This window comes from Narcine bancroftii, chromosome 13 (assembly GCF_036971445.1).
Source record: "Narcine bancroftii isolate sNarBan1 chromosome 13, sNarBan1.hap1, whole genome shotgun sequence".
Lineage (NCBI taxonomy): Eukaryota > Metazoa > Chordata > Chondrichthyes > Torpediniformes > Narcinidae > Narcine > Narcine bancroftii.
The window spans coordinates 4020257-4041873 of NC_091481.1; the positions used below are offsets into that span (position 1 = coordinate 4020257).

General features: G+C 39.0%; 1 protein-coding gene across 5 annotated transcripts in view; it reads left to right on the plus strand.

The window, feature by feature from the left end:
* taf3 (TAF3 RNA polymerase II, TATA box binding protein (TBP)-associated facto) overlaps window positions 1–21617 on the plus strand; it is a 170447-nt gene that overhangs the window by 32474 nt on the left and 116356 nt on the right. The window contains exon 2 of one of the 5 annotated variants that reach the window (XM_069910010.1): window positions 16349–16389. The exons of the other annotated variants lie outside the window; for them this stretch is intronic. The gene's annotated coding sequence lies outside the window, so the exon portion shown is untranslated. The remainder of the gene's footprint in view (window positions 1–16348; window positions 16390–21617) is intronic. 5 annotated transcript variants of the gene reach the window in all.

Consider the following 21617-nt stretch of genomic DNA (forward strand, 5'->3'; position numbering starts at 1 on the left):
ACCCACGACTATGCAGCTAAACACAGCTCAAACTACATTATCAAGTTCGCTGTCGTTACGACCGTGGTGGGCCTGATCAATAAGAATGAGGAGTCCGCGAACAGAGATGAGGGGCAGTTGCTAACGGACTGGTGCAGAGCCAACAACCTGTATCTGAACATTAAAAAAACAAAAGAGATGGTTGTCGACTTCAGGAGGGCCCAGGGGGACTATGCTCTGCTGACCATTGATGGCTCCACTGTTCAGGTTGTCAAGGGTATCAAGTTCCTTGGAGTGCACGGCGGAGAATCTTACCTGGTCCTTTAACACAGCCAAGAAAGCCCAGCAGCATCTCTACTTCCGCGAAGGCTGAGGAAAGTTCATCTCCCACCCTCCATCCTCACTATATTCTACAGAGGATGTATTGAGAGCATCTTGTGCAACTGCATCATTGCTTGGTTTGGAAGCTGTACCTCCTTGGACTGCAAGACCTTGCAGAGGATAGTGAAGTCAACGAAAAATATCACTGGGGGCTCTCTTCCTACCGTGAAGGACATCTACAATACTCGAAGCAGGCGAAAGGCAATAAACATTGTGAAGGACCCCACACACCCCATCATGTAAACTGTTCTCCCTTCTGCCATCTGGTAGGAGGTACTGTAGCACTCGGGCCCTTATGTCCAGATTAGGCAATATTTGGCCATCAGGCTTCTGAATTCCCAGAACATTTGTGGATAGAGACTGTCATTGTATTTGTCTTAAAATTTTAAATATGTTTAATTTCTATTCTAACTTATGTAAATATGCTTCGTGGTCCTGGAGAAAAGTTATCTCATCTTTACCATGTTTCACAAAAGTGACAATGTAAGATAGTTTGTGGTTAATATTTGTTTTTTTTTTGTGTGTATTGAATTAGTTTCCTGATGTTCATTTAGCTCAAGATAATGTGCTAATTCCATTATTGATCTTGATATTTTATGTGCAGTGAACTGGAATTCACTGTCTATGGGTAGATTAGACGACCGGCCCCTCCTCTTAACTCTGCCCCCATTGGTCCCAATGTAAACCCTGTTTTCCCGTCTTGCCTCCAATTTACCTGAAGACCGTTGTAGATACCAGCCATTAATTGTAAGCTAATAAAAGTGTGTTTGTGTTCCACACAAGTCTCCGAGTTCCATCAATCACATTACATTATGTAAACTAATTAATTTCTAAATGTTCACTTACAAGGTATTGTAAATTGCTTTAATTCCTGTAGGTGGCACCCTTGGCTCACATTTGGTGACTCCTCAGAGCTAATAATCTATTGTTAAAGCACAATGTGTAAGAAAGATGAAAAAAGTTGAAGCAAGAATTGGTTATTTAGGCTTAATCTGCCATTCAAAAATATTGGGCTGTACTTTTACATCAGCTCCACTTTCCTGCACTTACCCCATTACCCCTGATTTCCATAATATTCAAAGAACAAGTTGAGACCACCAAGCCAAAAATAACAATTTGAGACATTTTGATTGGATCCAAAATAAACAACTTCTCTGGAAAATAAAATCAATTTCAAGTTCAGGCATATTTGGATAGATTTTGTATAATAAGATGAACTATTTACTTGAAAGGAGAAGCATTAATGCCACTCCTGAACTTTGATGTTCAGCAGTTAAACTGTAGATTCATTTAATTTCACTGAATATTAAATATTTGACTAATTTTCACTGTATTAAATATTTGACTCAATCAAATAGAATCATCTATTAATGGTTCCTACCCTTAATAATATTCTATCTTACACCATGTCCATCCCAAAAATTACTAAAAGATAATTCTCCATCAGCACCCAGTCCTCGATTATCTTCCAAAGAAAAATGTTGAACATGTAAATGTTAATGAAACATTATGCTCTGCTGATGTTTTAATTGTCCCAATTTGGAGTAATCACGATAATTTAATTCATTTTTAAAAGTGGAAAATGTACTTTTTTTAAATGGAGGTCTTGAATTTAAGAGCAGAATCCTAATTGGTGGGGAGGGGTGCCTCTCAAACCTATGACCTCTGGGGGGGCGTGCTGTATGACTTTTGGCATTCTTGCTCTCATTCCAAATCAAGATTCATTAGAAACAGGAGACCCAGCAAATGGAATCTTCCTTTGGATATTTTGGGAGACCCTACTGAACTTGTGGAGCCCATGACAGTGTAGGGGTCGCATGCCACTGGGACCAGGGAGAGCCGTCAGCAGAAGTCGACTTCAGAGTACGTCCTGTCTGTCTGTCGTTGATAGCATTCCTTCTAAGTAAAACTGCCCACACTTGGTGATTGAGGGTCACGAGCACAGACGTTTTTGAGTTAGTTCAGAATTCTACAGGTCTCGTTCCATTCCTTTTGGAGAACACTAATTATCCCTGTCACACGCTATTAAGAAAGAGTTGACAGGAAATAATAGTTCGAGGCCAGCCGGCAATTGAGTGAGACATGCAGGAACCTCTAGTGCCACATGAACTCAGGAAGGATCGCTTTTCATTTCCTCCTCGCTCCAGTGTGTTTAGGGAGAAGAATGCCTGGCTTGAATTTAAAAGAGCAGGATTAGATTCTTTGAGGCTTTCTCTACCCTCTGACAGCACAGTAAATAATGTTGGTTTCCTGATAGGTGACTCATCTCAGCTGGACTCCTTCAGTTCAAAATGAGCTACTTCTGACCACTGAAAATGCTGACCACTGGCTAGAAATGCTTGCAGCATTTTAGAAGAAGCTCTTCTTGGTCCCAGCTCCCTTGGCTGTTGTCGCTGAGCTTTTAGATGACAATTGTGTAAAATGTATGCTGCATTAATAACATTTTTGCGAATGGAGCCATATCCCTCCCCTTCCCCTCCATTGCTTGCTGCAGATCTGTTGATCTGCAATTATACATTTTGCAAGAATGGATTGTAGAAACTGCAATACTATAGAATCACTCAAGATTCACTGTCAGTAACAACAACCTGTGTTTGTACTTACCAACAGATGATAAAACACATCTATTTTTATTAACTATCTAACATTGCAACTGTGAGGCAATAAATAATTTTCTTCCCATTTTAAATCTTTTGCATAGATTGACAACCCTTTTGTTGTTCTTAAGCCAATTTCTGTAAAAGAATGGAAACTAGAACCTCTATGTATGGCGGAAGACAACTTGCCGCATAGGGCTAGGACATTGGTACCAAAAGCAAAACTCTTGGAAAAGGGATGACACAGTCAGCCTAGCAGTTAGTGCAACGCTGTTACAGGGCCAATGACTGGAGTTTGAATCCGGCGCCATTTATAGGGAGTTTGCATGTTCTCCCTGTGTCTATGTGGGTCTCCTCTGGAGCTTCAGTTCCACCCCCCCCCCACCACCCTTCAAAGCATGCCGAGGGTTGTAGGTCAATTGGGTGTAATTTGGCGGCATGATCTCCTGGGCAGAAAGGGCTGTATGTTAAAATTTTAAAAAGTAAAAATTTAAACTATTATTTGCCTGAATTAGGACACCATTATTGTGTAAATACGTATTGTGTGATGTTCCTAGATTTTGCTTGTCTCTTGTATGTTTATTTAACTGGGATTTCTTTATCAATACAATCCTGTTCTATGCGCATTAGTAGGATTTTAATAATACTGCTACTGATTGTGTATTGTTTAACTACTTTCTTCCATAGAAAACTTGAGGTATAAATGTTATCAAGTTGTCTCTGAATTGTGCAAAGCAATTGTATTCATTATACATTACTTAATATTAATTTGTTTCTAGTGATTATTTACTTGATTTCCAAAGGAATAAGAATCAACTTTTTGCCCATGGCCCATCAATCATAGAACTATAGAACATTATAGCTGAGAAGCAGGCCCTTCGGCCCATCTTGTCTGTGCCAAACTATTATTCTGCCCAGTCCCATTGTCATGCACCCAAACATAACCTTCCATACCCCCCATCTATGTATCTATCCAATTTTTTTCTTAAATGTCAAAATTGAGCCCACATTCACCACTTCAACTGGTAGCTCCTTCCACACTCCCACCATTCTCTGTGTGAAGAAGTCCTGCCTACTGTTCCCCCTAAATATTTCACCTTTCAGCCTTAACCTATGTCCTCTAATTCTTGTCTCACCCAACCTCAGTGGAAAAGACATGCTTGCATTTACTCTATCTATACCCATAATAATTTTAAATCCCGCTATCAAATCTCCCCACATTCTTCTACGCTCCATTCTTCTAAAGTCCTAACCTTTTTAACCTTTCCCTGTAACTCAGTTTCTTTCACACAACTTCCACGATTCCATTTTTCCTCTCTCCTCCACCTGACTGTCCACCATCAGCATTCCATTTACACAATATACCTTTTCCTTCCATCCACTGCCCCCTCAACCTCAAACTCGGAGTTAAACTTATTGTTATTTTCCAACTCATTTTAACTCCATCTATTTTACCGTGTACATATTGATTGCTAAGTTAATCTGTTAGATTTTGTTTTGTTTCTGTGACTGAAACATTAAGCACGGTAACAAGCCATTTCGTGGCGCCCAAATTACACCCAATTAACATGCACCCTTTTAACTTTTTTTACTTTTTACAATTACTTTTTACCAGATCTAACTATGGATAAAGAGCAAAACCTCTTGAATCCCAGCCCTGAATTCTATTAATAAATATACAAATCTTTCATAGTATTTTTCTCCATTGATGGTTTACTTGCCTTAAATGAGCACTTTGCACGTTCACATGCTGACAGTTTCCTTGTTTCTTTAAAGCAGACATTCCCAACCTTTTTTTGGCTATAGTCCCCTTAGGACTCTGCTGAAAGCTTTATGGGCCCCCTTCTCTGTGAAGCAGTTAGGTTTAGTTGATTTCTTCCATTCTTCTCTCCTACCAACAATATTAAAACATAAAAATCATCCAGTCCGTGCCCACCACCCTTAAATGTGCTGTGGCCCCTGTTGAAAGTGGCTGCAAAGTATTTTGCATCCCATATAAATAAAGACTTTTTTTTAGTCATCAAGTTGTTTTATAAAACGTTGATAGTATTGATAAAAAAAGTTGGAATGAAATAAATTTTACAAAAAGTTTCAAGATGCAAATAGTTTCAAGAACCAACTAAGTAGATTTGTGTGAAACCACATGGAATGTTTTAGCTCTTTTTCTTTTGCAAATACATAAACTCAAATGTTTGACTGAACTTGGAATATTTGGAATTACAGTAAATCTGTGCTTCATTGTCTTTACACTGGGGGGTGCTGTTAAACCAGGTTTCTCCTGGTCAATTCTTGGTCAAGATGATGTCTGAACAGATGTCTTTATCCCTCATGACCACTTGTACAAGCCCAGATAAAAACAATGTGTAGGATCAAAATGGTTAAACCTTTTTATATTTGATATGTGACAAAAACAAAGGTTGGGTAACTAATAGATTTATTTTGAAACACCATTGTGGGTCGAGTTTTAATCCATTAAAAACACAGAAATGCTGGAAGATCTCAGCTGGTCTCGCAGCGTCCATAGGAGGTAAAGATATATTACCGAAATTTTGCGTATTACCTTGAAGAAGGGCTTAGGCCTGAAACATCAGTAATATATCTTTACCTCCTGTGGACACTGCGAGACCTGCTGAGATCCTCCAGCGTTTCTGTGTTTTGACTACAATCGCAGCAACTGCAGATTCGAGTTTCATTTGAGTTTTGATCCATGCACTTTTGCATGAATTTTATCAACTTTATACTCTATTTATTATTAGGATCCTTTGAAGAAATTGTTATATTTGAATTAAATGTGTTAGTAGCATAAAATCAATCAATGGCATTAAATCATATGAATTTAATGTATTTTCCTTCCCCCTCCAAAAAAATCCCAAAGCTTTATATAAATTTTACAGTTGTGTTCATTGGTTTCTTTTGCCTTGCTTAGAAATTTGCATGAAGTCTGCTTGTAGATTTAATTGTACAAGACTTGGGTAATTAATATGATGTTTGAGAATGAAGTTTGCAGGACCAGTTTGTAGTAACATATATATATGTATATATGAAGCTCTTGGTGAACCATCAGTTCTGGGGATAATGCTTGTTCGAATTGGTGATTGACCAATTCCCCAGCAAGGGGAAAATTCCATTTAATGTCATTCATTGTACTGGAGGATTCTGGAACCTATTGTTTCATTTTAGCCTGCCTATAAGTGCTTTTCGGTGATCAGTTCATTCACGCTGAATTCAAATCATGAGCGTTTATCTGAGGTGGCTTATTCCAGTCCTTGTACTGAAATATAGACCAATATGAAAGGGAGATCTTAATGAAAGTAATATTTGACTATTGGCTGAGCACTTCTGAAGCGGATGTATACAGCAGTCTTCAAATATAGACTCTGATCTGTAGTCTTGATTTTGCTCACCAGTTAAAGGGATTTATTATAGAGTTTAAAATCTGTGAATGTGACAACCTTAAAATTACCCAGTCAAATGCTGGATTCTTTGTTGGTTGCTTTGGTCAGGTTGGTTACTGGATTTTAGTACCTGATTCAGTAGATGCATGCACAGTATGTCAAAAATCTGCTGTATAACATAGTCTTTGTTCACATACACAAAATCTAATTTATAATATGTACTCTAGGTTTATGCTGCATACATTTAGAATTTTTAATTAGATATCATCCAAACTATGCCAAATAAATTAGTGAAGGAATTTGTACATCTCCATTATAATTAATTTTTAAAAACTAATTTTTAACATGTGACATTTAAATGAGAACCTAAACAAATCCTCTGCCTTTGTAGAGTGAATTTAAGGGCAATGATCACGGAAACCTCTTATATATTTTGCTTTTGCGTCGATCATGTGATTTTTTAGTGCCATTCTTTTAATCTTTTATAAATTAAATTTTCTTCGCCAGTGGTGGAATTTTGTGTGTGACTGAATGCCTTGTGTGTTTATATGTCCTTGGACATAAAAATGATTTGAAACAGTGTAGATACCAATGTATCTTAAATGTATAAGCATCACTGAAAAGTAGAATTATTGTCTAGCAGACTAATAGAGAAATGGCTACTAGCTTCTCTGCTCACACTTCATGGGGGTGGGAGATGAATTTAGGGAATAGTATGAGTTAAAAATTAAACTTGGAGAGTGGTAAGAAAGAACCTTGCCTTGAAGTAGTTCATTAACAGCTTGTTGACTATAGCTGTACCCAGAGGTTAAAATCATAATTTTGTGCACCAACAAAAAATGTACCAACACAGAGCCAACCAGTCCTATACTAATTTATTTTGGATTAAAATATCAAAGAATATAAATCAAGGCTCTTCTAGCAGAGGCCAACTATTTCAATTGCTTTTGGGCTAAACAAAATGAAGTTGAATGGGGAGAAGCAATTATTTTGTACGGTGTACATTTTTCTTTCAGTTCACTGTCTCTACACAAGCACCATTAAGTTAACCAGATTTTTATCTTTTTTTTTCAAGAAAAAGCAATCGTACTGAAATGAACCAGTCTTTATTTTGCTATATATGATGAAGATATGTTGCTCTTGTAAATTATCTGAGAAATATGGTGAATAAAATCCAGATCTCAGGAGACAAACATGCAGATTCATCTTATTCCTGTCCCTCCAATTGTTTTTTTTTAAGAGTTAGATCAATTTCACAATAGTTTTCCTTCTGCCGACTGATATTTGGTGCTGATATACCCTTCCAATATTATCTCTACAGCTCTTATCTCTCTACGTTTCACTCACTGGAGGCTATCAGCTTTTGTAGTCTTCAATATTTCTTGAGTACAAAGTCCACATAATTTAAAGAGACCGTTTCATTTGCACAGATAAGAGGCTTGGGATCAATGCGGTCAGAATTTATTTTGCTTTGTATCAAGTTTGTTTGCTGATTTTGGTCAGGATTAGTTCTGATATTTTAAATGCTCGTGCTAACTTGCCACTGGCATGAGGAGGACAGATTTAGAAAATAATGGTGGTCCTTGTAACAGTAAAGTTGTTTTCCCTTCTGTATGGCATAGATTTGGACCAGTAAAATAAATTGTATGTGCAGATTTTCATTCAGGTTCAAGTCATAAATTTTAAACATAATTAAATATTGTTTATACAGAGGGGTTGGGGTTTTATACTATGGAATCCAGAACAATCATACATGCCAAGTTGAAAATATCTGAAAAATGGGTGCAAAGTGCCATTGGTAGAATATTAAAATAGTGTTTGTCATTCTTTTAAAAAATACCGAATTCCATCCCTCCAGTCTAGGGAGGTGCGATGGTCAGATGGTGGGGAAAGGCGATTTGTTCATGCAGAGGCAGGGAGATTTGTGAACAAAGTCATCATTGAACATCATCTTTCTGTTTCCACTGGAACTGTCTCAAGTTGTCCCGAAGTCCTGTCCTCTCAAAACAGAGTCTGCATGCTCAGAATAAAAGGGTAGATAACGGCATGAAAAATGCCATTTAGATTTTGAAGTTTTATTCCTTCCTTCCCCCACATTTATTTTCTAACTTTTTCCTTCAAAAGTCATGCATGTATTGGATTTAATTTCCTCATTAAATCATAAACTCCTTTAATGTTGAACTGAAACATGACCCTTGTTACACAGATTTCTTTGCAGCAGACTGCTGGTTCACAGCTTTCAACTTATTCTCAGCTAAACTTAATAGTTTTAGTTATTAGTTAAATATAATTCTGAATAACAAAATCCAAAGTTACTCTAGTTACAGTGATAAGAGAAGGCAAAACTTAATTTGCAATTTGATGACTTTTTAACCTGTATTGAAAATGACGACTATTCACCTCCCCTGCGACTTTTAAACTTTAAGCTCCGGTGCAATTGATCTTCAAGCAATGCTATTTTAATGGTAAAGTGAGAGGAATGTTTTGCTTTTGTCATCAACACTTCAGAAGGTGTTAAAATCTCTGTAACCAAATATGGAACATTTCTGTATGATTATTGGTTTACAGGGAGTATTTGGTCACTAGCCAATCATTCCCTATAGCTTTCTCAGTGTTTACTTAATACAACTGATTGGATACAGAGAGTATTTGCTCTCTTAAGAGGCTATATTTTGGTATTCTGGCCATTTGGCCAGATGAACGACTTTAGTCAGCCAGTTGCGTCAACGTTCCGGGATGATCTTGCTTTTCCTTCATTTACACACTCCTAAAATTAGACTATTAAGAAATTTTCCGCCAAGATAAGTTCATTGCAGTGGGAAAGTGTTCTGCGATGTGAAAAAGGTTTTGTCTCTGGCAATATTCATTAATGAATAGCAAAGAAGAAGATACATAGCCAATGTTTCGGGCTTGAGCCCATCATTAAGAAATACTTTGATGAAGGGTTCAAGTCCAGGTGATGTACCTTTATCTTTGCTCTATAAAGTCCACTGTTTGACCAGCTGAGTTTCTCCAGCCTTGTGATTTTACTTCAACTACAGTGTCTGCAGACTTTCGTATTTTACTTCATTAATGAACATTAACTAAAGCTTGTGATAACTTTAGAGTCTATTTCAAATACATTATCCAAAAGTGCATTCTTTCAAGTATCTGAAAAGCTGCAATCCAAGCAGAATATCTGGCATGCACCTCTGTACTGTTCCAAGACATAAGACTTTGCCTCACACTAAGGCCTCTGGAGAACAATAGGTTATTTGTGAGTGTGGCAACTTAAATGAGACGGCTTAATCGCTACTACAATAGCACTTCATACAGTACTAAGATACCGCTCAGCAACATGAGGAAAACGGATGTTCAACCAAGGAAAAAGAGATTTGGAGTAGTGATGACTGATGACTAATTAGAGTATTGCCGGTTCTGGAGACTGTAGAATCAGTTACTAAATGGAAAGAGGAAAATATTACCCGCTTAAAGGATTTACCCTTCTCTGATAACGCATTGGTTCACATGATCTCCTTTTTAAAAAAAATGCATGTGCTATTTTAACACTATCCATTAAATATATTACGGGATATTACAGTAAATTAAATGATGTCTGTGTTAACCATTTTGCAACCTGGGTAAACTATTGTACAGTAAGACCCCTATTATCTAGGGTTCAAGCAACCGGCAGCTTCAAGCAATTGTCAAAAATAAATAGGTAAAATATATGGACATTTAAAATTAATGTGCCTCACCAAGTCAAGTTTATTGTCACCTGACTGTACAAGTACAATACGATGAAATGGTATTCTCCAGTCCTCGGTGAAAAACATGCAAGTACACAACTAGACATAAAACACAAACAGGCAAACAATATATATGCAGGACGAGAATTCATATATAAAATAAATAAATGTTTTTCCTGACTAAGAGAGTCTGAGAGGGTCAGTGGGAGCAGTTCCTTTGGTCATTCAGCATTCTCACTGCCTGTGGGAAGAAGCTGTTCCTCAGCCTGGTGGTGCTGGCTCTGATCCTCCTGTATCTCTTCCCCGACGGGATCAGCAGAAGATGCTGTGTGCGGGATGGAAGGGGTCCTCAATGATTTTGCGCACCCTCTTCAGACAATGATCCCAGTAGATCACATCAATGGGGGGGAGGGAGACTCCAGTGATCCTCTCTGCCACTCTTATGGTCTTGTGGATTGACTTCCAATCCATTTCTCTGTGGCAACCTTACCATTAGTTTGCCAATCTCGACCAACCAGAACATTTACTTATCAAGCATCCACCAATCCCATGGGTGCAGAATACCAGGGCTTTTACTGTATGAAACCAACACACTAACTTACCATAAGTAAGCAGAAAGATATATTTACATGCTTTAAAAAGTGAATTAAACCTATTAAAAAATACTAACTTGTCAAGGCATAAGACTGATCATAGATGGCTTCATAATAATTTGTGAAAAGAACAAGTAATTTTTCTTTATGGAAACACTGAAGAATATTTTGGAAGACAAATAATATTTTTAATCTAATCTGTCCACTTAGTTTCCAACTCATAACTTCATCTAACTGCTAGATAGTGTATATTGCTACTGGGATAAAGCTTGCAGTTCATTTATATTTGTTACCAGCTTACCATATGCTCTCCACCAGCCTGTGCTACCTGCATGGTACATTAACATAGTAGTAAAATTACTGAAATAGGGTACTGGATCATTGATCCAGAGACCTGAGTTTGAATCCCACCATTCCAATGAAAAAATTTAAACTCACTTAAGTACGTACATATACAGTGAACAGCAACCTATAGGGTTGGAAGCAGAATCATTTTTTTTTCAAGGAGATGTGCATGGTATTTGGATGGCATGGTTAATGTAGCAGTTAGTGCAATGCTGTTAAAGTGCCAGCGACCGGGACCAGGGTTCAAACCCAGTGCGGTCTGTAAAAATTCTGTAGATTCTCCCGTGTCTGCATGGGTTTCCTCCCATCATTCAAAAACATACTGGGGTGGGTTTGTAGGTCAATTGAGTGTAATTGGCCAAAATTGCCTGTTGCTGAACTGTATATCTAAATTTAAAATTAAAGTAAAATTTAAAATTCATGTAAATACTAATTATTTTCTTTCATTTGTTATAATGTTTGCTTTCATAGATTTGTGACAGTTGCACATTTCGATAAAGCAAAAGGGAACATCAAAATAATCTGGGATGAAACACGAAAGTCTGCAGATGCTCTGATTGTAGTAAAAGCACAGAAATGGTGGAGAAACTCAAGCAGGTCTTTCAGCATTCATAAGAGGTAAAGATGTATTACCTATGTTTTGGGTCTGAGCCCTTTAGCATGAAAAGGGGCTCAGGCTTGAAACATCAGTTATATATCTTTATTTTTAATGGATGCTGCAATACCTGCTGAGTTCCTCCAGCATTTCTGTGCTTTTATTATTATCAAAATAATCCTCCTCTGTTCCCTGAAAGCAGCGTCGCAATGAATACCCGTAATATCTGCGTGTCATGGTCTCTGTTTTCACAGTTGCTTCTCTGAAGAGAGATCGATGCTTAAAATGATGATTGTCTTACTGAGTGTACATGAATGGTGAACAATACATTGATTTTTGATGGCATCTGCATGGATTTGTTTCCATTACATACCTTAACCAAATGAGACAAGAGAGCTGAATACCGGAAACCTGCTATACTTATAAGTAGGAAGTGTTGGAAACACTCAGCAAGTTGGTCAGTGTTGATTAGGGAAAGAATGTCTCAGTCCCATCAAACTTCCTGAGAGTTCTACACTTTTCTGATTTCCATCTGCAGTGCAGATTTTGTTTATATGCTTTAAAAAAAAATTCACTTGTATCATAAAAAAAGTTCAACTAAATTATTGCGTAAGAACTGAATAAAGAACACCATTATATTTAATTAAGAATTCCAGTGCCAATAGAAAAACAATTCCTTATTTCCTGTCCCATTAGTTTTCTGTTAACAGTACATTTATTTTAACTGCTTTTATTTAAGCTTAAAAAGAAAACTTAGAAGAAACCAAAGGCAAATTGGCTGATTGTTTTGCAGAAGACCTCTGTTCAGTTTTGAATTATTATCTTGAACTTCCAGATGTCAGTCGCTTTGTTCCTACTCCAAATTCTCCCTCCCCTTCCTTTTCTCTCAAAACAAAATTTGCTTTTTTTTCCTTACAAGAATCTTCTTCAGCTTAAGAAATAATTAGGTTTTACAAATTTCTGGTTCCAATGAAAGGTCTTTGGCCCAAAATATCTACTTGATTTTCCTCCTAATTGATGGTGTTTGTTGTGATGACTTCCTTTGTAGTCGCTTGGAGAGATTAGAATGTCGTTGTTTTTTATGACTCGTTCAAGCAAGTCCATACAAAGTTGAGTTGAGTTTTCCACAGTTTATTAAACCTTATATCACTTACTACATTATTGCAAGCCATTAAAAAACTTGGTTATACAATTAAACAATGCGTAAAATGGTCAATAAAAGTTTTTGCACCATTCCAAGTCCCTCCATCTTCACAGAACGAAGAAAATTCAAAACTGACCATTTATCTTAAACAAGCAGAGAGAGAGAGAGAACTTGGTGTTTCTATGAAAATACTCGAAGAATGTAAACAACATCCACACAGACTCTTGCAGAATCTGCCTGCAACTTGCATTTTAACCTTTACAATTATTATATCAAAAAAAGTAAGAATAATTACTATTACAAAGAATAAAATAAACAAAGTAATAAATATATAGCGGTTAAACATTCAAAAGAAAGTGAAAGTCAATTATCAAAGCTTTCTGCTTCTTGTAAAAGACAGATTTTGATAATATGTCTGTTCAGAAAGTCAGTTTAGACTTAATTCAAACTTAACGTACAAGTCCGCTTTTGTCCTGGATAGTATCAACAATCTTCCCCATCAACCAGGAATTTTGAGGCGCTGAATGGTCCATGATGATCACAGCATCCCCAGCGTTAAATTCTTCTGGATCTTAAACCATTTCTGTCGCTCCTGCAACACCCATCTTTTCCAGAACAAATCCGACATCAATTGCACCTGCTTCCACCTGCAACGCGCATATATGTCTTCTTTTGAAACTGACCTGGTGGCAATGAACGTTTACCTTTAAGAAGCAAAAGAGGGTTCAGGGTAAGTGCTTCAAGATCATTTGGATCTATTGAAGTCTTATTGATTTGACGACTGTTGAGGTTAGCTTCAACTTCGCATAGAACTGTCTGAAGATTCTCCTCATTAAGATTTTGTCCATCTATAATGGAATTAAGAACTTTTCGCACTGATCTAATCAATCTTTCTCATACACCTCCAGAGTGCGTGCCAGGATGGGGATTGAAGATCCAATGAATTTCTTTCTGAACTAGCTCATCATGGATTTGAGTCTGATTCCAGTTTACGATTGCTTCTCCTAACTCACACTGAGCACGCACAAAATTAGTACCATTGTCGGATTGTAGTTTCTTCACTTGTCCACGTCTGGCGGTAAAACACTGAAGGGCGTTGATGAAAGAGTCTGTATCAAGAGATGATGCCACTTTGATGTGAATTGCTCTTATGGGAAAATGTGAAAATAACACCATAATGCTTTACAATACTCCTTACACGCTTCACTTCAAAAGGTCCAAAATAATCAACTCCAACTTATGTAAATAGAGGTTATTCTGGAGTGACTCTATCCAAAGGCAAATCTGCTATCAGCTGTTGTCCAGAAGGAGTTATTTCTTTCTTTGGCTTGGCTTCGCAGACGAAGATTTATGGAGGGGTAAATGTCCACGTCAGCTGCAGGCTCGTTTGTGGCTGACAAGTCCGATGCGTGACAGGCAGACACGGTTGCAGCGGTTGCAAGGGAAAATTGGTTGGTTGGGGTTGGGTGTTGGGTTTTTCCTCCTTTGTCTTTTGTCAGTGAGGTGGGCTCTGCGGTCTTCTTCAAAGGAGGTTGCTGCCCGCCGAACTGTGAGGTGCCAAGATGCACGGTTTGAGACGATATCAGCCCACTGGCGGTGGTCAATGTGGTTATTTACACACTGACAAACAACCCATTTCATTACAATCTTTCTGCTTAATCTAGTGGCATCACAAATCCAGTATTTTTCCCATAGTCTGGATAGCATATGGTTGCAACCACCATGACCTATCTCTTCATGAATATGTTGAAGAATTAGATTTGAAATGTGAAAATCTTTGGCCAGTATGACAAGATGTTTCATCTCTTCTGGCATTGCTGCCCTACTAAGGCACCCACCAACTCTTCAAACACCATTCTCTGAAAAGATTTGAGTTTGCAAATGTGGCTTGGCCTCTTGACATTCATTCCCTTCTTCAGTCATGAAATATAATCTGCAAATCTTTTCCTCTGGCAAAACCAGATTATCTCCATCTAAGCATTAAATCAATTCTTTAACTGTGAGACGTCCCTTTTCTTGAGTCTCGAGATTACCTGTCTTTCTGTTACAATTCCAAAACCATCTTTTAAATCTGAGCATCCATGCTGTTGCCCTTTTCAAACTATTCCAGGTTGAGAACAAATGGATTAAACGGGTAACTATCCATTCGTAAATCACAAAAATCTGTAGTCAACATGGTTGAAGTAAAAGCACAAAATGCTGGAGAAACTCACCTGGTCAAACAATGACCTTTATGTAGCAAAGGTAAAAGCACATAACCAACGTTTAAGGCTTGAGCCCTTCATCAAGGTGATTTGTTCAGACATTATCTGAACAGTATTTGTCGTCTTATTTTGATCTCTGGTCTTCTGGTAAAATTTCTTTTAACTTATCAGGATATTGAGGCCACTCCTTTTGAGGCTGTAGAAGAAATCGAGGCCCTGGCTCCTACATTTGTCAGGATATTGAGGCCACTCCTTTTGAGGCTGTAGAAGAAATCGAGGCCCTGGCTCCTACATTTGTCAGGATATTGAGGCCACTCCTTTTGAGGCTGTAGAAGAAATCAAGGCCCTGGCTCCTACATTTGTCAGGATATTGAGGCCACTCCTTTTGAGGCTGTAGAAGAAATCGAGGCCCTGGCTCCTACATTTGTCAGGATATTGAGGCCACTCCTTTTGAGGCTGTAGAAGAAATCAAGGCCTTGGCTCCTACATTTGTCAGGATATTGAGGCCACTCCTTTTGAGGCTGTAGAAGAAATCGAGGCCCTGGCTCCTACATTTGTCAGGATATTGAGGCCACTCCTTTTGAGCTGTAGAAGAAATCGAAGCCCTGGCTCTTACATTAATTCTTCAAAATGACTTGGCTTCCAAACCTCAAAAAGCCAAATCAGTAGGATTGTTAACTGCGTCATTAGTCATGAGACTTTATCGATTTCAGTGATTCTGTTAGCCATACAAGTTCAGAACCTTATGGTTTTATTGTTATGTACTTAAGCACAGAGGTGCTATCAGTCCAAAACATAGAGTCTGTTAGTTTCACCTGCCACTCTCTTTTCAATATTGTGTCCATTCTGCTCGCCATGGTAGCAGCCATCAACTCCATTCCTGGTTTCATTGGAGCCACTCTGACTTTTCCCATTGCAAATCCATAAGTACCTGATCTTTGTTATTTTGCCATAATAGGTAGCTAACAGTTCCTTAACCGTCTTCACATGCATCTGCAAGATGATGCAGTTGAGCAGATGTTACAGTTCCAAAATTTGTGGACTTGAAGCATCTTGAAGTCTTCCAGCTTATGAAGATCCCGTATTCAACATGTCCATTTTTGTACAATGGATTCTGGTATCTTATCATTCCATTCAATCTTCTTCCTACACATCTTGCAGGATCTTCTTGGACAGTCAAGACATCTGGTGTTAATATTCCTAGAAGATCACATATCGAACTGACTTGATAGAATCCTCCTTCGTGTGAAATGTCAGTCCTTCAAAATTATATTGAACTTAAAGACGTCACATTGAACACAACATTGTTCACCTAACACTCTCTCAACAGGAAAGTTGTCATAGTCTAAGTCCAAATTTTTAATTTCTTTTGCCCTCTCTCTTTCAGGAATGAGAGCCAGTACCTGGCAACTGTTATTTGTCCATTTGGTAAGTAGGAAGCCTCTTTAGAAACAGATCTCCTTTAACTCATGATTAAGAGCTATTGCTTATTTAATTGTGGCTGCAGAAGTGAGACAGTCATCCACATAAAAGTTATTCCTAATGGTGTCTAGACCTTGAGAGCTAAATTGTTCCATATTGTCCTCAGCACACTTCCTCAGGGGAAAATTTGCACAACTTGGTGATGAAGTCGCTCCAAATAAATGCCGTCATTCTGTATTCTACCATGTTCTGACTGTAGCCTCCGTCAGGTCACCAAAAGAATCGTAACAAGTCACAATTATCATTTGGTACTTTCACCTGATGGAACTTTGCTTCATTGTCTGCAGCAATGACAACAGGTTCTTTACGGAGTCTAGTTAAGACTCCTATCAACGTACGGTTCAAGCTTAGAACCTGTAAAAGTTAAGAATTTAGTGAAACTCCACAAAAGGTTGCTCCACTTTCAAACACCATGGTGTGGTAAGTACAATTTTTTGCCATCACTACTTTCCAAAATATTATCTGGTACTTTCTCTGCATATCCTTTGGATATCATATTAGGCACATATTTGGTGTAGTCTGAATGAAAGGAAGAATCTTGAATCTTTTTTAAATTCAGTGTATGTGGCTCAATAACACTTCTATTATCAGGCATGCCTATTTCCCTTTTCTTCAAAGATAATCCAATGCATTAATGATCATTAACCCGCTTGGCAGATTTTAACATTGATTCCAAGAACTGCTGGTCTTCCTTTGAAGGTTTTTGGTCGTCCTTGATGCCCTCAGTAAAGTTACTTTTGAACTGCTGCTCCAACAGCTTATCAAGCTTAACAATTGATATCTTGTTGACACATAGTCGATTGATTTTGAACTTCTTTTCTTTATCCTAATGGTCCAACCAAGCATAGTTTTGACCACGTAAGGTCCATCTCCACATTTTTTAACATATCGTGGTTCCAGAGCCTTTGGTACATCTGAGCCAATCAGCAACTCAATCTCAGATTTGATTTTGCGTAAACAAACATTTTTCATATCCGCCCACGGTTCAATGTAATTTTGATGTTGGATGTTTCCTTTATGCCCAGGCATAGTCTTCTGAGTGTATATGCCTGGGAGTTCAGCGATCTCTAGACCTGAAACAACGTTGGTTTCAATGTGTTTAACTTGACCTATAGTTCTCAATAGAATTTTTGACATTCTTCCTTGAATACTAACTTTATTCATTAGCCCCATGGAGCTAAATGACGCAGTGCTTCCTGGGTCAAGAAATGCATAAGTATGCACTATTGCACTTCCTTTCTTGGCCTTGACCTGCACAGGTACTATTAAAAGTTTGCAGATGTTCTCACCAGCCCCAGTAAGACCTTTTGTCAATAACCGAGGTTTCAGTAATGTTTTCATTTGCTTCTTTTCTTGTCGTTTGTTACATTTCCATATTTCTGGAAATATAGCATTTTGGGATGCTTTCGACTACATATGTCACAGCTGGTTGCTTTTTGCAGTTTTTGCTTTACACAGACAGCCAAAACGTATTCCATTTTCCTTCAAGGAAGCGATTTTCTCACTATGCATTTTCTTTTCCATCTGTGCACACTTCTTCAAATCAGGCTAGAACAGGCAAACTTTCATTTTCCTAATTTTTTTATCAGAGAGGTGGCAAATGTACTTTAAAAAAAATTTTGGTTGAGGCCCAGGGGGCCACACTCCACTGACCATTGATGGCTCCACCGTTGAGATCATCAAAAGTATCAAGTTTTTTGGAGTGTGTAATGCGCGTCGAAAGAACCAAAGACTTGTTGATCCAAACCAAGGCTTTTATTAACTAAAAGACTGGAGCATAATCACAAGAAGGTCGACCAGTCCAGAATGACCTGGTCTGGCTATGAGCAATCCTTTAAGACCTGCCAGTAGGTGTGGCTACACTCTCAGCCTATCACAGTCATCATACACTACCATTTGTACATATGTACATATACACATTGGTGATAGAATCTGGACTATCACAGAGTGCATGGTGGAGAATCTCACCTGAACCCTTAACACCTCTCTAAGATGTTAGACCTCTCTGAGATGGCGGCCTGATGGAGCTGCTGTAGCAGCAGTGCTGCCACTGGTGCGGACCCGAGGGAGCGGAGTTGCAGCGCTCCCGCGGGCTCCAGCCCAGCCGATTGCCATCAGCTTCACACGGGCTTTGAATGGCCTGTTGAGGAAGCCGATGGTGGTTTTTATTTGAGATTCCGCAACCTTGGGGTCTGTGCCCAAGATGGCGGCGCCCATTAATCGGCAGCAGCCATGAGGGGCTGCAGACTCCGGGGAAGCGGAGGACTGGAGCAGGGCACCGGAAAGTGGGAAGACCAACCCCCATCTGAGAAGGAGAAGCAGAAGCAGAAGAGACAACTCACGGGACTTTGACACAGAGGTAGACCAGTGAGGGGGCTCTGGGGCGGGCAGCTGACGACTCAAGGCGAGGAACCCAAGGAAGCTGCAGGCTGCTGGACACTGCTGTCAGAAGACTCGAGCCGGGCTGTGGACTGCTGGAGACCAGCATGAATTGGCCAGAGGGGTACCAGGTATGGGAACCGGGATGTGAGGAGTTTCCAAGGGCGCTGAAGGGTCCCCGAGTATGTCGGCGGTTCGGATCTGGAACTTGGGTTACTGATGGTTTGGACTGGTGTCTGGGTGGCTGCAGAGGCTGCAGAAGCGCTGGAGGCGAATCTACAAACACTGGTTACTCTGGGAGACTCCCTTTTGCTTTCCTTTCTGTAAGAAATGTAAGAGGCAATTTCTGCTGGTGGCGAATCTGTCTGCCTTGCAGCAGGCAAAAGGGAATTTCATGTATTGGGACACTATCTTATTACTATGACAATAAATTGAATCTTGAACACCAGCTCCATAGCCAAGAAAGCCCAGCAGCGCCTCTACTTCCTGCGAAGGCTGAGGAAAGTCCATCTCCCACCCTTCATATTCTACAGAGAATGTATCGAGAGCATCCTGTGCAACTGTATCACTGTCTGGTTTGGAAGCTGTACCACCCGGACTGCAAGACTCTGCAGAGGATAGTGAAGTCAGCAGAAAAGATCATTGGGGTCTCTCTTCCTACCGTCTACAACACTCGATGCAGGCAAAATCCAATAAACATTATGAAAGACCCCACGCACCCCTCATGTAAACTGTTCTCCCTTTTGCCATCTAGTAGGAGGTACCATAGCACTCGGGCCCTTAAGTCCAGATTGGGCAAAAGCTTTTTCCCCAAACCATCAGGCTCCTGAATTCCCAGAACATTTAATGATAGTGTATCGTGAAATTTTATTGTATACGTTTTAATATTTTAAATATATTTAATTTCTATTCTAACTTATATCTATGTAACTATGCTCCGTGACCCTGGAGAAACGCTATCTTGTCCTTACCTTGCGAACGTGGTATGAACGATAAATAAAGGTGACTTCACAACTTGGATACAATTTGGACTTCTTAACTTCTTTACTTACTGTTTGAGTACCTTTGATAATTCCCTGAATCTGTGACAACGACCACTTACCCTTCAATGAACTCCACCAAATCCTTAAAAGTAACCATTTCATCATATCTTTTCTGGTATTCAACAACTTGACTTTTTCATCGTTCTCTCATCCGGAAGGTAATTTATTTACAATGATTAGCATGTTAGTAGATAAGTTAACCTCTCGAAAATGGCTGTCATTCAGTCTTATTGACGACCACAAATGAGCCTTATCTACTTAAGCTGTAGAAATGTTATGCTTTTTGTCAATATTCTTCCTTAGTAAAAACTTGTAAAAACTTAGCCTCAACAATCCTTCATTTGGAGCCATATGTTGGCAACTTTTTATAAGACCTTGTGGTTGTCCACTCGCAAACTGCTACAAATAGTATAAATAATCCTCCAAACTTTGACACTTAACTTCAATATTGCGTTCAAAGTTTTTCACAAACACTTGAAATTCAAGTGGATCATCATCAAAAACTGGAATCTTTCTTTTGGGGAGAGAAGTGAGAGTCTGTAACTAAATTAGCAATGCAGCCATTTCATCTTGCCTTGTCATGCCTGGGCGTGAGTTACTTTGTTCACCCAGATTTCTATAACCTGCCAGGAGCAGGTGGTATTCTATTTCATAAGATGGCATTAGGCTCACAACTTTGTCAAATGGGGTCATTATTAGGGTTTGAGATTTGGCACCACCATGCCTTAACCTGTCTAGTTCAGGACCATACACATCTAGTGATCATAGCACTGGCTCAGCCTTGGTATTAATTTTTTTTTCCTGTTGTCCTTCCTCAAAACGTGACACAATAGATAATTTACTTTGAGCATCAGATACCTCTGAGCCTTCTAGTGGCTTCAACCTGGCCCACTGAACAACAATTCTTTTGTCCAGTTCCAGTAGCTCCTTTTGCCTTCATAGCTGCTCCTCCTGCAGCTCTTTTTCCATCTTCAGCTGCTCATATTTCTGCTCTTCTTCTCTTTGTAGCTGCATCCATGTTATTCTTATCCGCTCCTTCCACTTTACCAAGTCATCCTGTGCATCAGATGTTGCCTTAATATCCGACTCTTACTCCGTTTTGGATTGCCCATCCTCTTCACCACCATCTTGTGGCACAACTTCAGCTCTGAGTTTGTATTAGTGTTTTTTTTTGTTGTAATTCTGTGGGATCTGTATCCCCACCAGCTGAAACCTTCTGCTTTTCTATTTCCTCATTCAGTCTTGCTTGAAGAGTCACTTTGTTTCCACTTGTATCTAACTGCCGCCTTTGCAATTCCATTATCTTCTCGACACATAGCTCCTTTGAGGCAGCAGCCCCTGCAGCGGCTGCCATATTATCCATATAGCCGATCGTCACCCTCAGACATCAAACACGCACAACAATAACTCCAAAACCAAACAGTCCTCAAAGGACAAGTGGCAGTTTCTCTAAACAGCGTTTTAATTTGACACAAATGCTGCATGTGAACCTCCAGTGTATTTTTGTGGCGCCCTTGTCCAATCTGCTTTTTATGTATTTATTAATTCTCAATGAAGCACATTTTTTGTATTTAAACCTGGGGGTTTAAATAATTGGCAATAATTATTGCCAATTTTATTTTTCAAATTTAGACATACAAAACGGTAACAGACCCTTCTGGCTCACAAGCCCATACTGCCCAAATGCACCCATGTGACCAATTAACCTACTAACCCCATACATCTTTGGAACGTGGGAGGAAAACGGATCAC